Raw genomic sequence first — 18,694 nt, forward strand, 5'->3', positions numbered from 1 at the left:
ATATGGACACAGGAGCCATACACAATGTGTGAGACTCAAAGCAGGGGTCAGGGCCAGGTATGGTGGCTCACGCCTGTAATCCCAGCATTTTGGGAGGCTGAGGTGGGCAGATCACTTGAGGTCTGGAGTTCAAGACCAGCCTGGCCAACACGGTGAAACCCATCTCTACCAAAACTACGAATATTAGTTGAGCATGGTGGTGCACACCTGTAATCCTAGCTACTGGGGAGGCTGAGGCACAAGAATCGCTTGAACCCAGGAGGCAGAGGTTGTAGTGAGCCAGGATCACGCCACTGCACTCCAACCTGGGCAACAGAGTGGGACTCCGTCTCAAAAAAAAAAAAAAAAACTGGAGGGGTCAGATGACTGACATTTTTATACCAGCCTGAGGTTACAGAAAGAGGAGGGGCTTCGGGCTTCCGGAAGGAGGTGGCATCACAGGTTACAGAAGAGTGAGAGAGGACTGCATTGCAAGCAAAGGCTATCTTGTTATGCAGATGCAACCTCACAGGTAGCAGCCCAGCCATTAGAAAGAACAGATGGTAGCCAGTGGTCAAAGTTCCTCTGCTAGAACTTTAAAAGTCTCAGACTTTTAGTCTCCTTTTACTGTGAGTCGATCTTTCCTAGAGCTGGTTAAGGGGGACTCAGGGAGAGCCTGGGTGTTTATTTCACCAATGTAGATCTTCTCTACAGATGCAAATCTCCAGCACAAAAGGCAACTTTGCAAGACTATTCCTGTCTGCAGCCTTTCGGAATAGCCATCTCGAAACAGGCCAAAGAGGTATATTTGGGTGACATATTTTTGGTCCCCTTCACTGTATAACTGACCTGAGCGTCCTCATGAGCCCTATGTTCTGGACTCATGGAGGGTCAGAAAGGGGGATAATGAGAGATTTTGGAAATGTGGCTTAATCTTGCCTATTACGTATAACTGAACACTTCCTGGCTATTCTGCCACTGTCTGGTGACTTACTGTCATCTGGGGAAAGTTTCTTCCCAGATCCACTTTCCCTCTGCCTTCCTTTTCTTGCACAGCTCTCTGGTGTAAAGGAGGTGGTTGTGTGCCGTCGTGTCTTTGCATGAGGGACCTTGGACCTTCCCCTGGCTTCTGGTCCCCATTTCGTCCTCTGGTCTCAGCGATCTTCACTGAGATGTCATGTCCTAGTGTGTATCTGCATGTTTCCCTCTGCCCTATTTGCATTCACTCTTCAATATTCCTGCATTGATATAGCTCGCGGTCTGTTCTCTGGGTATAGTCAATGTAAGGTCTCCCTTCCTGCACACCACCCCATTACCACTGTTCTCTACAACTGGCTACAGATGTTACCGGAAAGGGGCCCCAATCCAGACCCCAAGAAAGGGTTCTTGGATTTCACACAAAAAAGAATTCAGGCAAGACCACAGTGCAAAGCAAAAGCAAGTTTATTAAGAAAGATCAGCTTTATTAAGACAGAACAGCTACTCCATAGACAGAATAGGGCGTTCCCAAAAGTAAGGGGAGGAACGCATCCACCTTAGGTACAATACTAGCTTGTGTGTGTGTGTGTGTATATACACCTACACATATATATACACACACACGTATATGTCATGCGCATCCATGTGAAGAGACCACCAAACAGGTTTTGTGTGAGAAATAAAGCTTTTTAATCACCTGGGTGCAGGCGGGCTGAGTCGGAAAAGAGAGTCAGCGAAGGGAGATAAGGGTGGGGCTGTTTTATAGGATTTGAGTAGGTAAAGGAAAATTATAGTCAAAGGGGGGTTGTTCTCTGGCGGGCAGGAGTGGGGGTCACAAGGTGCTCAGTGGGGGAGTTTTTGAGCCAGGATGAGCCAGGAAAAGGAATTTCACAAGATAATATCATCGCTTAAGGCAAGGACCGGCCATTTTCACTTCTTTTGTGGTGGAATGTCATCGGTTAAGGCGAGGAAGGGCATTTGCACTTCTTTTGTGATTCTTCAGTTACTTCAGGCCATCTGGGCGTATCCGTGCAAGTCACAGGGGATGCGATGGCTTGGCTTGGGCTCAGAGGCCTGACAATATATATATAGATCATGTGTTCTGCTCCATGGGTTCGTGATACAGGATTAATTTTCTTCGTTACTATGTTTTGCAAGAATCGATATTATTATCTTTAAAGCAAAATTAGGAATGCTTCTGTTCTCAAGGTGGGGATATCAGGACACTCCTAAGTCTGGGTCTGTTTAGTAAATGTTATCAATCTGTTTTCTTAACAGTAAGCACCTAGAGGCTAGGAGAACACAGCCCAACAAGTCCCAGCCTCATTTTTTCCTAGCCCTTACTCAAGATGGAGTCGCTGTGGTTCGAATGCCTTTGACAGCATCATCTAAAGGTCCTTCAATCCACACTGTGGAGAGCCCCCAGCAGACAATTTTTACTTTTTACTTGGTTTTCATTTCTAACACTCAAGGGGCCACGGGAACCTTCTGGATCTCTTTCATCTCCTCCAGCAAGCGTGGCCAGCATCCATGGCCTCTTTCCTGAGGCTGCTCTACTGTAACGCCTGCCATTCCACGAGGCCGTTTCCTCCCCTGCTGCCAGGAAGGAAGGGGCACGTGTGTCCTTCTGACTTTCAACCCCCAAGCCCCAACGGAAGAATAGGCACTGTCCATTAGAAGCAGTCAGTGGTACATTTTGTTGAATATTGCAAGCACACGAACTTTTTTAAAAATGTAAAAACCAAAATCATTTTATTTCTTATCCTCACCCGGACAGATGAGCTCTCTGGGGAAACACCCTCCTGCAGCCATCTTTTAAAGGCTTTTCTCTGCTGGAGAGAAACTTTCTTTTTATTTCACTAGAGTTATGTATTCAGTTTAGTTAAAATAAAACACATAGAGTCTTGGTTAGACGTCCAAAAAACTCTGTGTGTTGGTTGCACACGATTTATGAAAATCATCTCATTATGCAGATTTACCAGGCACAGGGCCATATTGACAGAGGGGAAAACCCATGTGGGAAGAAAAATGGTGACAACCTTTCTGATGAGAGGATCAAGCCTTCGAAGGAGCTTATCACTTCTTCCACCAGAGACATCTGCACATTCTCCCCATTGACACTGTAGGTGCTGTGATTCCCAAATGAGACCCGTTGATTGGATCAGCAGGAAATTAGTGCATGGGCTGAGAAGACGTTAAGTTGAAAGTCACAAAACCACAAAGGGCCTGGTCTTCTGAATGTTAAGTAATGTGTAGCTGCATTTTTAGCTGAGAAGTTATGCTTTTGATCTATGGACTTTAATTTCTCTCTTGGCCTCTAAGGAGGAGAGCCAAATAAAGTATCCTGAAATGTAGTTTCATCCTCGGCATGTTACAAACGATCAGCCATTCCTTTCTGTGGGCTGAATGTGTCAGGCAGAGATCATCTCAGAGTGGAGTTCCTGATCCACTTGGGACTTTCTCCTGGTGTATTTAGGTTAGCGACATGAAAGCATATGTTGCTAAATGCTTTTGCCTTAACTGTTTAAATCCATGTGTATTACGTTGGAAATGTCAATCCATAGAGAAATTCTAATTCTTTGGTTCTATCACAAGCATCCAGACTGTGGACTGGTGCCATGACCAGGTGTTCATGCACAGCACCAGCACGCCCATCACTTCAGAGCCGTTTCCTTCAGATACACAAGCCCAGAAAGTCGTACCATGTTTCTTTCTTTCTTTTTTTTAAAATTATACTTTAAGTTCCAGGGTACATGTGCACAACATGCAGGTTTGTTACACAGGCATACATGTGCCATGTTGGTTTGCTGCACCCATCAACTCGTCATTTACATTAGGTGTTTCTCCTAATGCTATCCCTCCCCCGCCCCACACCCACTGACAGGCCCTCGTATGTGATGTTCGCCTCCCTGTGTCTGTGTGTTCTCATTGTTCAACTCCCACCCATGAGTGAGAACATGCAGTGTTTGGTTTTCTGTCCTTGCGACAGTTTGCTGAGAATGATGGTTTCCAGCTTCATCCATGTTTTTTAAGTCGTCTTTCTAGATACTACCCCAAATACCATCTCGACTTAATGCTTTGTTATTGAACTTTCATCTGACCCATTTCTTCTGCTTTCTAGTTTGTCCTTCATTGTTGACTCTCCTTTCAACAATTTACGGTATGCCTTCTAATATGCCCATTCAAGTATAATGGTGAGAGAAGTGTTCACTTCCAATTTCTGGGTTTACAGTCGTGTGTCAGTTTATCTCCAGGGTGCCAGTTGATGCCACCAGTTTTCAACTCACTAATAGCTAGGAAAATCTGAATGGCACCTGCTATTGGAGCTCTAACCTCCAAGGCTATGGGGCAGTTTCATAATTCAGATCACTATAGACTCCTTCACCACAGGGACCCAAAGCACCTTCTATCTTCTTTTTGCTGTTTATCTGAGATCTGCCAGATTCTCTTCCTACATTCTGTCAACCTGAAATAAATGAAAGAGGCAGAATCCAGGTTAAAAGTGTTTATTCATGTGCAAAGCTGAGAATGGTCATCTAGGTAACCCAGATTCCGAAGGAATGGGGTCAGTGCTCCCAAGCCAAAAAGTTAAGGTGTTGCTTATACAGGCAGAAACAAAGAAATTTAACAGGATTATAATATCTTCCATACAAGACTCGTTTATGAGTTACAGCAATTTGATTAGTTACAGCTTGTTTTCTTCCCTTTTCCAATTTAGAATAGTATATTTAATGTTCCAGACTGTGTAATAGTCATGAGGTCTTTGTGTAAAAGAAGTAAAAGGCGGGCGGATCACGAGGTCAGGAGATCGAGACCATCCTGGCTAACACGGTAAAACCCCGTCTCTACTAAAAATACAAAAAAATTAGCCGGGCGTGGCGGCGGCGCCTGTAGTCCCAGCTACTCGGGAGGCTGAGGCAGGAGAACGGCGGGAACCCGGGAGGCGGAGCTTGCAGTGAGCCGAGATCGCGCCACTGCACTCCAGCCTGGGCGACAGAGCGAGACTCCGCCTCAAAAAAAAAAAAAAAAAAAAGAAAAAGAAAAAGAAGTAAAAGGAAGTTTTTTGTTTGTTTTTTTGAGACGGAGTCTCGCTCTGTTGCCCAGGCTGGGGTGCAGTGGCGCAATCTCGGCTCACTGCAAGCTCCGCCTCCCGGGTTCCGGCCGTTCTCCTGCCTCAGCCTCCCGAGTAGCTAGGACTGCAGGCGCTGCCACCTCACCCGGCTAGTTTTTTTATTTTTTTATTTTTTAGTAGAGACGGGGTTTTACTGAGTTAGCCAGGATGGTCTCGATCTCCTGACCTCGTGATCCGCTGGTCTCGGCCTCCCAAAGTGCTGGGATTACAGGCTTGAGCCACCGCGCCTGGCCAAAGGGAAGTTAATCTAGAATGAAGATCAACAGTGAAGAGGCAAGGGGTCGTCTTTGGTGCCCTTTAATCCTTTACTACATTTTGCAAAACAATGTAAGCAAAGAAAAGGCTAGTCTGTGATCAGAGAAATAAAGGTTACAGCTGCCTAGGTTACAGCTGTCTGTCATATGACTCAGGTCCCATAATCACATTTCTTTTTTTTTTTGGAGGCAGAGTCTTGCTCTGTTGCCCAGGCTGGAGTGCAATGGTACAATCTCGGCTCACTGTAACCCCTGCCTCTCAAGTTCAAGCAATTCTCCTGCCTCAGCCTACTGAGTAGGTGGGATTACAAGCATATGCGACCATGCCCAGCTAATTTTTGTATTTTTAGTAGAGATGGGGTTTCACCATGTTGACCAGGCAGGCCTCTACCTCCTGGCCTCAAGTGATTGGCCCACCTCAGCCCCCCAAAGTGCTGGGTTTACAGATGTGAGCCACTGCACGTGGCCACATTCCATTAAGGCTGAAAAAAATTTACAGTTTCAACAGCTTTGATTTTGAATTATTTATTTTTATAATTCTCAAACACAGAAGCCCCACTGAGTCACTCAGAGTTGATTTACACTCCTCGGGTGATCTAAATCCTTCCAGCAGCGGCAACCTTACCCAGGAGCTTGTTAAACAGCAGAATCTCAGGCTCCCAACTCAGGTTTACTGAATCAGAATCTGCATCTGAACAAGATTTTAACAATGTCATTTATATGCACATTGAAATGTGAGAAGTTCATGTCTAGGTAATGTTCTGGCATCTCCATTTTTTTTTTTTTTTAAGAGGAGAGAAAACAGAGTTTTATCTCAGTTGCTGAATCTTTGCTATATATAGAAACTCTTTTACGGGCTCAGTCTCTTTTTAGAATTTTTTTTTAGATTTTTGTCCTTACTTGGTCTTTTTAAAGGACAGTTTCTGTTGTTATTGTTTTTGGTTTTGTTTGTTTGTCTTTTGTTGCCATATAAAGCCGGGACGGATCTTTGCAAACAGGTCACATCTTTGTATATTTGAGATGTAGATGCAGAAAAGGCAGAATTTGCCTAACATTATTTCCACTTCAAGACTTTTAAATGTCCTCATTCTTTAAACAATTTGCTTACTTCCCCTCCCACTGAACAGCCTCCAGGGCCTTTGCCAGACACACTTTAAAACGACCTGCTGCCCCTGTGAGCATGTGCCCACACAGTTGGGTGTTGCAGGTACCAGCTGCAGAGCCTTAATCACAGGTGCTTTCCACCCTCACCCGGGCCCTCAGGACTTCTCAGCAAACCTTTCACTAATTCCTTGCCAGCAGCCTCTCTCATTTCTTATAGTAGCACTTCTAACTTCTCACTACTTCCTTCAAATTTCAAGTGGCATCCTCAGCTGCCTCAAAAGATTGTCAGACCTCCTGGTTCATAGGAAAAATAAGGAATAGACACGTACTCATATCACACTTTTAAACTGATGTCACTTGCTAGTCAAATTCTTTCTTTCCATCTCAGAAAAAGGGCTTCGACTCTGTTTCTGCCTAAATCAAATTCCTTACACCGTTGACTCCTGAACAACGTGGAGTTTAGGGGCACCAACCCCCTTGCAGTCAAAAACCCATCTGTAACTTTCGACTTCCCCAAAAAGTTAATTACTGATGACCTATTGTTGACCAAAAGCTTCACTAGTAACATAAATAGTTGATGAACATATATTTTGTATGTTACATATATTATGCTCTATTATCATATATCCAAGAATAAGAGAGCATTCAACATTCTTGAGGTCGTAATGAAGGACCACTGTGTTCTTACAATAACGTGTTCTAATAATAAAGTAAGCTAGAGAAAAGAAAATAGTGTTAAGAAAATCGAAAGAAAGAAGGCTGGGTGCAGTGGCTCACACCTGTAATCCCAGCACTTTGGGAGGCTGAGATGGGCGGATCACTTGAGGTCAGGAGTTTGAGACCAGCCTGGCCAAAACCCCGTCTCTACTAAAAATACAAAAAATAGCTGGGCATGGTGGCGTGTGCCTGTAATCCCAACTACTCAGGAGGCTGAGACAGGAGAATTGCTTGATCCCAGCAAATGTGGGTTGCAGTGAGCCAAGATTATACCACTGCACTCCAGCCTGAACAACAGAGCAAGACTCCGTCTCAAAACAAAACAAAACAAAACAAAAAAACATAAGAAAGAGAAAGTGCATTTCCTATGCATTAAGTAGGAGTGGATCATCATAAAGGTCTTCATTATTATTTTCGGGTTGAGTAGGCTGAGGAGGAGGACGAAGAGGAGGGGTTGGTCTTGCTGTCTTTCGTGGTAGAGGTGGAAGAAAATCCACATATAAGGGAACCCATGTAGTTCAAACCTGTGTTGTTCAAGCGTCAGCTATACTCTGATTCTAATTCTGTCCTGTCTCATGAAGCACTTTCCTTTTTTATAATTCTCTTTCATCTGTAGTTTCAACATTTTCTATCCAAGTGTTCAGAGAAGTCTCTTGAGCTTCCAGACTAAATCAGGATCTGTTGTTTTAATCTTTCATTGTTCCCTCTAGTTTTCCATTACAGAACTTTTCACTTTATGTAACTGTTTGTAGGATTATTTATATATTTCTTGTTTACCAGATCGTGTGTGCCCTGTTCTTATCTAGAGAGCTTGATATAGACTTTTTTTTAAATATGAAAAAGACTTGAGGGCAAAGTACAGTAAAGCTCCTGAAGAGATGGTAGAAAATAAGGTGAAGAGGGATTTGCCTTGGACAGGAAAACAGAAACCTTTTCCTCAAAGTCCGACAGAAAAGAGGAGAAAGGAGCTATAAAGACAGATAAATGTATACGTATTGATGGCGTTAATATTTGCTAACCTTCATTTTCTAATCGAAGTGAGAGACAAGGGAAGATTATAATTGAGGTCACTTAAAAATCAGATTGAGAATGATTGATCCAGTTTTACCACTGGGTTTTTTTTATTCTAACCTTCTAACTTTTAAGACTCAGAATACTATGTTCTATGTCTACCAAAGACAGAGGGAAGGGATTTACCAAAAGAAATGAAAACATATGGCTGTAATAAGGTCTGTGCAAGAATGTTCATAGCATTTTTTTATAATAGCCATAAACTGGAAAAAATTCAAAGGTCTATATACAAATTGTAGTAGATTCATACAGTGGAAGTGACTCAGCAACTTGGAACACGAATACAGGTAAGGACATGGACAACTATCGAAAACAGTATGTTGAGCAAAAGAAGCCAGACGCGGCCGGGAGGGGTGGTTCATGTCTGTCATCTCCGCACTTTGGGAGGACGAGGTGGGTAGATCACAAGGTCAGGAGTTTGAGACCAGCCTGGCCAACACAGTGAAACCCCATCTCTACTAAAAATACAAAAAATTAGCTGGGCGTGGTAACGGACACCTGTAATCCCAGCTACTCGGGAGGCGGAGGCAGGAGAATCGCTTGAACCTGGAAGGCAGAGTTGTGGTGAGCCGAGATCACGCCAGTGCACTCCAGCCTGGGTGACAATGCAAGGCTCCATCTCAAAATAAATAAATAAATAAAAAGAAGCCAGTTGCTAGCAAGTGCATACTGTGAGATTTCATTAGATAAAGGCAAAACTAAAACATGGTGATAGAAATCAGAATCCTAGTTTTTTCTGTCAGGGCATGGGGTAATCTTGGTGCAAACAGATCAGGAGGGCATTTAAGTTATTACCACAATGAAAATGTTTTATATCTTAATTGAGGTGGTGCATACATTTGTCAGAACTTTGCAAGTGTTACACTAAAATTCTGTGCATATAATCTGTGTAAAACTGTATATATAAATTATCCCTCTGTCAAATAGGGCTATAAATTTTAATGAAATTAAACTTCTGTAGATTGCTTTTGTTTTGAGCAACTTCATAGAAATGACTGAGAAATTTGAACCATGGTGAAAGATTGGAACAGTCACCGTAAAGAATGGGGGAGGAAGCTAAACATAAACTCAAGTTGCTGAGTGTTTCCTCTCTTTCCTTCTCTCTCAGTCTGTGTTGGGCACCTCATGTATGTGAGCCTGGAGGGGGCTGTTCTTAAGTCTGCCCTAGCACTTATCAAGTTGAAATTGTTGGAACTAAGAATGCAATACCCTGAAGCAGCCTCCGAAGCAAACTTTTTCTCTGACCTTCTCCTGACCTGTTCCATTCTCCCCAGAGACTAGAATCCCTCTGCCCCAAGGCAGGTCATCTAAATCAGAACCCCTTCTCCTCAAAGCCAGCCATAAAACTGGTCATAAAGGAATTATCTGACCTACCTTGTTAGACTGTAGGTCGTAAGACCCCCAGTCCAGAGAGAGCCTGGCCCCATACCCAGAAAGAAGGAATGATGCTCAGAGAGGCCGAGAAGAATCTAGAGGGACAGGCATTGTCGGGCTTCCCCACTCAGTCTAGTAGCATTAGATCATACCCTTTTTGTCCAGTCATATTCCAGACTTTGTTGAATCGAAGCATAAAAATGGACAATTTTCCCTATATCTTTGGGTCTTCATCCTGAAGGCTTCCATATACACATTAAGTTTGTATGCTTTTTCTCCAATTAATCTGCCTCTTGTCAATGAGTTTCAATGAACCTTCAGAAGGCAAAGGAGAAGCTTTTCCTTCACGCCTATGTGCTCTATTTATCTGTTTCATTGCTTCAGATACTGTTCAAATAGGTTTCTTAGGGGTGACCCCTCCATTCTTTTTACCATGCCTCTCCACAGTGCCAGTACCCCCATTATTACTCAATGTATACTCATTACTGTGGAATGAACAAAAGGAGAGCACAAATTGGTGGAAAAGGAATGACTAAGCAGCAGTAAGACAGGCTGGGGATGGCAACTGCAAGTTTATAATGGAGATCTAAGCATTATGTAAATTCTTCAGGATTTCATACCCTAGTCTTAGATTAAAGGCAGGAGTCAGAATGGTTTAACTTTCTCCTCTATATACAGCTTGCCTTAGTAGGCGGTGAAATCCTTCTGGGTAGAAATGATGGTTCTGTTATATTATTTCCTCGCAGTGCCCAGCAGAGTCCTAAATGGTTTAATAATCAGGGGAGTGGCTGGGCATGGTGGCTCACGCCTGTAATCCTAGCACTTTGGGAAGCCGAGACCAGCCTGACCAACATGATGAAACCCTGTCTCTACTAAAAATACAAAATTAGCTGGGTGTAGTGGCACATGCCTGTAATTCCAGCCACTTGGGAGACTGAGGCAGGAGACCTGAACCCAGGAGGCGGAGGTTGCAGTGAGCTGAGATTGTACCACTGCACTCCAGCCTGGTGACAGAGCGAGACTCCATCTCAAAAAATAAATAAATAAATAATCAGGTGAGTGGATCCCAGTAGTGCTTTGCTGGAGGCAGATACAGGAGTGGGAGGGCCCCTTCCTGAGGGTTTGGAAATGGGTCATGATGCTTTTTGCAGTAATTAGGTTTTGATGCAAACTCAAAATCCTTAGTTAAGGTAAAACACTTTATGGAATTCCATTATCCTTCCATCCAAGTCCTCTTCTAATAGTAAGGTTGGCACTTAGGGAAGTGCTCACATCACCAGAATATCATGATATCCATTGTATTGGCACAGCACTTTTTTTTGTTGTCATTATAAGCAATGACAAAATAAGTGTCTTTGTGTATGTGTGTGAGTATATATCTTTGTGCACATGTATTTATGAGTATACCAATAGGACAAATTTTTTAAATAGTGCATGGGCTCAGTTATAATGTAAGTGATAACCATAAATTTATAAATATTATAAAATTATCCTGCAAAGAAACTAACAAGTGTATGAAAGCTGTTGTTCCCTATCTCTTCTTCAAAGTGGTATGTTACAACATTTTTGTTTTCATGTTATCAATGTATTGAGTGAAAACTTGTATTCATATGTTTTAATTAGAATTTATTGAAGTATGAATGAGATTATTCATCATTTAATATGAATCATTTGTATTTAACTTTAACATGAACATCCTGTTTACATTTCTGCCTGCTTTGCTGGTCTCTTTGTCAATTTCTCAAAGTTTTTCCTTTATGTTCATCCATTCATTCACCAACCATTTATTGAATACTTATCATATGCCAAGCACTACTTTAGGCACTGAAGATATGGCCATAAGCAAGACAAATGAAATCACTGCTTTCATTAACTGTGTCTAAGTGGGCAATTAAAACAAATATACATAAAATCTAATGTCAATAAATATAAAATGTAACAGCAAAATGATGAGTACTGGGGAGATAAGATGAAAGAATACGCTTTCCATTTGCAGTTGATTGCAAAAATGTCTTCACAGTGTGGTACCTTTTTTTTTTTTTTTTTTTGAGATGGAGTTTCACTCTTGTTGCCCAGGGTAGAGTGCAATGGCTCAATTTCGGCTCAGTGCAACCTCCGCCTCCTGGGTTCAAGCGATTCCCGTGCCTCAGCCTCCCAAGTAGCTGGGATTATAGGCATGCACCACCAAGCTCGGCTAATTTCTTTTGCATTTTTAGTAGAGACGGGGTTTCACCATCTTGGTCAGGCTGGTCTCGAACTCCTGACCTCAGGTGATCCACCCGCCAGGCCTCCCAAAGTGCTGGCATTACAGGCATGAGCCACCCCGCCCGGCCTATTTTTTTAAGACTATGCTTTTCAGAGCAGTTTTAGGTTCAGAGGAAAATGAAAGAAAGGTAAGAGATTTCCTCTATACCTCTTCCTCCCACATACCTCTGTCTCTTCCATTAGCAACACCTCCCAACCAGAGTAGTACATTTGTTACAGTTCAGTGAGCCTACACCGACACATCATTATCACACAGGATCCATAGTATACATTAGGGCTTATTGTTGGTATTGTGCATTCCATGGGTTATAATGACAAGAAGCCACTCCTGGAATATCATATAGAGGTGTTTCAGCGCCCTAACAATCCTCTGTGCTCTACCTGTTCATCTCTTCCACCCCTGGCAACCAGTGATCTTTTTACTGTCTCCATAGTTTTGCCTTTTCCAGAAAGTTGCATTGTTGGAGTTGTACAGTGTACGGCCTTTTCAGATTGAGTTCTTTCACTTAGTAATATGCACTTAAAGTTCTGCCATGACTCCTCATGGCTTGGTAGTTCATTTCTTTTTAGCACGGAATGATGTTTTGTTGTCTGGGTGCACCAGTCATTTATTTATTTTTATTTTGTTTATAGTGCCTTTTCTTTTTTTCTGTATAGAAATTTTTTAATTTACGTGAATTCATATTTATCGGCCATCTGTTTTATGGCTGCTAGGTGTTGTATCTTAATTAGAAAGCCTTAGTATTTTACTATTTATCCTTACTATTTTACTTTTTAAATTGTTTCCTTTTTTATACTGTACAGTTCATTTAAACCTTAATCTTTTGTTTTTGCTTTGGGGCACCTTTTGGAATTCTCTCAATTGACTTCTTACTCTTATTTCAAATAAAAGATTTTCCCAACTTGATGGAAGAGATGCTAACATTTTTTTTGTTGCTGTATGACTATATTGTGTTAGATTCTGTACTATTCACTTTCACGTTCATAATTTCATTTTGAAAAAGTGAAAATTAGCCTGTGAAAACACAAACACACATGCACACACACATACATATCCAGATAATTATTCCCATAATATTGTAATATCTGAACCAATGCCATCCAAGAGTTTCTTAATGATGTAAGAGTTCTGTATCTGCAGTGTCCAATAAGGTGGTCACTAGCCATATGTGGGTAATGAGCACTTGAAGTGTAGCTAGTGAAAATGAGGAACTAGCCAGGCGCAGTGGCTCTTGCCTGTAAACCCAACACTTTGGAAGGTTGAGGCAGGTGGATCACCTGAGGTCAGGAGTTCAAGACCAGCCTGGCCAACATGGTGAAACCACGTTTCTACTAAAAAAAAAAAAAAAAAAAAAAATACAAAAATTAGCTGGGTGTGGTGGCACACACCTGTAATCCCAGCTAATCAGGAGGCTGAAGCATGAGAATCACTTAAACCCAAGAGGCAGAGGTTTGCAGTGAGCTGAGATCACGTCACTAAACTCCAGCCTGGGTGACAGAGGGAGACTCTGTATAAAAATTAAAAAAGAAAAGAAATAAATGAGGAACTAATTAGCTACATGTGGCTAGTGCCTAATATATGGAACAATACAGTTCTGGACTGTTCAGTGTTGAAAAAAAGAAAGTCTTTCCATCTTACAACCTAATTCACATTAAAGACATGAATAAGGAGACTTAACATATTTCCTTCTTTGTTTGTTTTCAGATGTTTTGAGCTTTATACCTATTAAGGGATAATTAATACACGCTAACTTGGATAGCTGTGAAGTATAAAATTTTGATGCATTTTGACACAAGAGTGTATCCCTAAAACCATAGCCATAATCAAAATAGTAGAAATTTTTATTCTCCCCAAAAGTTTCCTTGTGCCTTTCTGAAACCCATTTTTCTTCATTTTCCCTCACCCCACCCCATCCCTAGTCACCACTGGTCTGCTTCTTGTCAGGAACGAGACCTCCTTTCCCCCATCCACAGTTCAGTAAAGATCATGTGAGGAGACTGGATATCCCACAGCAACCTGGTGGTAATAACACCCCACTTCTCCACCCTGGAGTGCTGTCAGAAGAAGCCTAAGGGAGCATCAAGACTTCTGCCATCAAACAGTGGTGACCAGGCCACCCCCGCTGCAGTGTGAAATTTCTACCCTCACTGGGTGGTCATGGAACAGCATTTCCCTCTTGTGGAGGAGTGGGTTCATCAAAAGCCAACTACAACAGAGGTTTAAATTAAATCCAGAATCACATAACAAAATACAAAGATGTCCAGCTTTCAATTTTAAAAAATATTCATCAGTCCAGGCTCAGTGGCTCACGCCTGTAGTCCCAGCACTTTGGGAGGTCGAGGTGGGTGGATTGTTTGAGGCCAAGAGTTTGAGAACAGCCTGGCCGACGTGGCGAAACCCCGTGTCTACTGAAAAAAAAAAAAAAAAATTAGCCGAGCGTGGTGGCACATGCTTGTAGTCCCAGCTACTTGGCTGGCCGAGACACAAGAATCATTTGGGCCTGGGAGGTAGAGGTTGCAGTGAGACAAGATCACACCACTGCACTCCAGCCTGGGTGACAGAGTGAGACGCTGTATTAACAACAACAAATACTCATCATGCCAAGAACCAGGAAGACCTCAAACTAAATGGAAAAAAAATATATATCAATAGTTGTCAAAATTGAGATGGTAGAGATAATAGATTAGTTTACAAAGATTTTTAAGTATCCATGACAAACGTGTCCAGCTTGCGGCCCAGGACGTCTTTGAATATGGCCCAAAAGCAGTTCATAACTTTTTGTGTGATTCTTAAAAATCTCATCAGCTATCATTAGTGTTAGTATATTTTGTGTGTAATTCTTCTTCCAGGGTGGCCAGGGAAGCCAAAAAAGATTGGACACCCCTGATGTATGATAAAAATTATTTTATAATAATAGTAATATGCTTTAAGTATATTAAAAACTAGAAGGCCTCAGGATATAAATTGAAATTCTCAGCAAAGAAATAGAAGATATAAAAAAAATTGAAACTTTAGGACTGAAAAGGACAATAACAAAAAGAAAAACTCAGTGGATGGGCTCAATGACAAAATCGATAAGACAGAAGAAACCACTAAATCGGTGAAACAGAAGCTAGAACAACAGAAATTACCTCATCTGAACAGCAGAGAGACAACAGACTGGCGAAAAGGAACACGGCCTCTGGGATGGAGATCTTTTGCGGGTTTACAACAAAACATCTAACATTGGTGTCACTGGAGGTATGAAAGGATAGGAAAAAAATAATGGGGACTAAAAAAGTGCTTGAAGAACCTTTCCTAGCTGCCGCCAAGGTGCTCGGTCCATCCGCATCCGGCAGCGCCAGCCCCACACTCGCCAGCGCCATGGCCTCGGTCTCCCAGCTCACCTGCATCTACCTGGCCCTCATTCCACACGACGATGAGGTGACCGTCACAGAGAAGATCAATGCCCTCATTAAAGCAGCCGGCGTAAATGTCGAACCTTTTTGGCCTGGCTTGTTTGCAAAGGCCTGGCCAACGTCAACATTGGGAGCCTCCTCTGCAATGTAGGGGCCGGTGGTCCTGCTCCAGCAGCTGGCTCTGCACCAGCAGGGGCTTCTGCCCGCTCCGCTACTGCTGCTCCAGCTGAGGAGAAGAAAGTGGAAGCCAAGAAAGAAGAATCCGAGAAGTCTGATGATGACATGGGCTTTGGTCTTTTTGACCAAACCTCTTTTATAATGTGTTCAATAGAAAGCTGAACTTAAAAAAAAAAAAAAAAGTACTTGAAGAAATAATGGCTTAAAAACATCACAAGCATAGCAAAGACATAAACCTTCAGTTGAAGAAGCTGAGAGAAGCCCAAACAGGATAAATAAACCCAACGAGATGCATACCAAGCCACTTAATAAACATCTGAAAACTGCAGACAACCACAAAACAAACATCTTGAAAGCAGTCAGGGAAAAATGACACCTTAACTAGAAGAGAAAAATGATTCAACCACAGCATACTTCTCATGAGAAACCGTGGATACCAGAAGAAAGTGCCACACAATTTTCCCTTTCCTGTTGAAATAAAGAATTGTCAATCCATAATCCTCTGCCCAGCAAACATTTTCCTGAGGCATAACGGGGAAATCAAAACATTCTCAGATGAAGGAAAACTAAGAGAATTTGTCACCAGCTGATGAACTCAATGACTAAAAGGAATTTTCTAATTAAAAGGGAAACGATAAGAAAAGGAACCTTGGAATATCAGAATAGAACAAAACGTGGTAAACAAACATGTAAGAAATACAATAGACTTGTCTTCTCTTGATTTTCTGAATTTTTTCTTTTCCCCTCTAAGACAAAGTCTTGCTCTGTTGCCCAGGCTGGAGTGCAGTGGCACGATCTCCACTCACTGCAACCTCTGTCTCCTGGATTCAAGTGATTCTCCTGCCTCAGCCTCCCGAGTAGCTGGGATTACAGGCATGTGCCCAGTTCTTGACTAATTTTTGTATTTTTAGTAGAGATGGGGTTTCCCCATGTTGGTCAGGCTGGTCTCGAACTCCTGACCTCAAATGATCTGCCCACCTCGGCCTCCCAAAGTGCTGAGATTACAGGTGTGAGCCGCTGCACCCAGCCTTCTGAATTTGTTTCTGATTGTTTTGATTGTTGAAGAAAAAGTGTAGCAATGTCTGATGTGACTCTAAATGTACATAGAGGAATTAACTGAAAAATATTAAAAACTGGAGAGAGTAAAGGAACAGGAGGAGACATAGGGCTCCAGACTTCACTTTACTCAGATTGGTAAGGTGATTACACCAGGAGGCTGTAAGAAGTTGTGTGAATATAATTTTATTATCAACTAAAAACAGCTACAAAATAATGCATTCAAAAATATTTAGAGCTAGGTGTGGTGGCTCACACCTGTAATCATACTTAACACTTGGGGAGGCTGAAATAGGAAAATCACTTGAGCCCAGGAGTTTGAGACCAGCCTGGGCAACATAAGAAGACCCTGTCTCTACAAATAATAATAATAATAATAATAATAATAATAATAAAAACATTAGTCGGGCATAGTAGCATGTATCTGTGTTCCCTCCTCAGGAGGCTGAGCTGGGAGGATCACTTAAGCCCGGGAGGCTGAGGCTGCAGTGAACCATTTTCATGCCGATGCATTCCAGCCTGGGTGACAAAGCAAGACTGTAAAAAAAAAACAAAAAAAAACTTAGAAAATTGAATGGATTTTTAAAAAATATTAATGCAATCCACTGGAAGGCAGAAACAAGAAAAAAAACCCACCAAAAATAAAGTGGCATACTTAAGCTGTATTACATTAAATATACCATCACATGTAGGTAACTACATTAAATCTAAGTAATTACTTTAAATATACTATTTAAAAGACAGAAGCCAGCAGAGTGGATAAAAATCATGGCTCAACGACATGCTATCCTCAAGAAACTTGCATCAAATATAACAAGTAAAAGAATAGGAAAAAATGTGTTGTTCAAAATTGATTAAAGGAAATCTAGAATAGGTATATTAATTTTATATGAAGCAGACTTCACCACAAGGAAAAGTAGAAGCAATAAAGGGGGTCATTAGATAATAATGAGGAGCTCATTTTTCCAAGAAGACGTAGCAAACTTAAATGTGTATGTATCTAACAACGGAGATTCAAAATGCCTGAGACAAATGGATAGAACCGAAAGAAGAACTAGACTATTCCATTATTAGAGTTGAGACTTTAACACTCCTCTATCAGTAATTGATATATCGATAGATCAATCAGGCAGAAAAATCAGTAAGGATGTAGATGACCTGAACAACACGATCAATCAACTTGACCTGATTACAGGATATTCCAACTAACAGCAAAAAGCTTGGTCTGTTTTGCCTTTCATGGTCTCAAGTTCATGTGAAACATTCACTAAGACCATATTTTGGGCCATTAAACACATCATAATAAGTTTCAAAAAATAGAAATTATACCAAGCATGTTCTCTGATCATAATGGAATCAAATTAGAAATCAGTAACAAAAAGCTAAAAGGAAAATCTCCAAACATTTGGAAATTAAACAACACACTTTAAAATCATTGAAGAATCCTCTGGAAAATAAAAAAAAAATAAACAGAATAAAAACAAAATGTAACTTGTCAATTTGTGGAACACTGCTTAAGCAGGGTTGAGAGAAATATTTATAACACAAATGTATACATTAGAAAAGATGAAAATTTCCAAATTAATCATCTAAACTCCAGACTCTAGAACATAGAAGAGCAAAATAAACCCAAAGCAAGCAAGAGTAAGGAAATAATAAAGATAATGAGCATAAATCAATGGAATTGAAACATTTGAGTAATTTAAAAACCAATGAAACAAAGAGCTGTTTCTTTATAAAAATTGATAAATTGACAATTCTGTAACAAGACAGACCAAAAAAAAAAGGAAAAGACACAAATTGCCATTTTCGGGAATGAAGCAGGGGAAATGTCTACAAAACCTGCAGACATCTAAAGGATACAAGAATACCATAAACTTACACACATAATTTGACATCTTACACCAAACTGATCAGTGTCTCAAAAACCACAAACTATTCCAACTCACCCTGTGTGAAATGAATAATTTGAATAGCCCAATGACTATTAAGAAAATTAAATTCGTAATTTAGAAATCTCTAAAAAGGAATCTCCAGGTTCATGGTTTCACTGGAAAAGTCTACCAGACTTTTTAAAAATTCAATTATACAGTTGTTTCCAGAAAACAGAAGAGGAGAGAATATCTCTCAATTCATTTTATGAAGCTATTATTACCCTGATGTCAAAACTAGGAAAATAAAGTAGGGA

General features: G+C 41.3%; 1 protein-coding gene and 1 pseudogene across 11 annotated transcripts in view; both read left to right on the forward strand.

The window, feature by feature from the left end:
* Nucleotides 1–18,694, forward strand: part of RGS7 (regulator of G protein signaling 7) — a 564,000-nt gene that overhangs the window by 332,382 nt on the left and 212,924 nt on the right. The gene's annotated exons all lie outside the window — the stretch shown is intronic.
* LOC141410102 (large ribosomal subunit protein P1 pseudogene) lies at nucleotides 15,002–15,751 on the forward strand (annotated as a pseudogene).

This window comes from Macaca fascicularis, chromosome 1 (assembly GCF_037993035.2).
Source record: "Macaca fascicularis isolate 582-1 chromosome 1, T2T-MFA8v1.1".
Classification (NCBI taxonomy): Eukaryota; Metazoa; Chordata; class Mammalia; order Primates; family Cercopithecidae; genus Macaca; species Macaca fascicularis.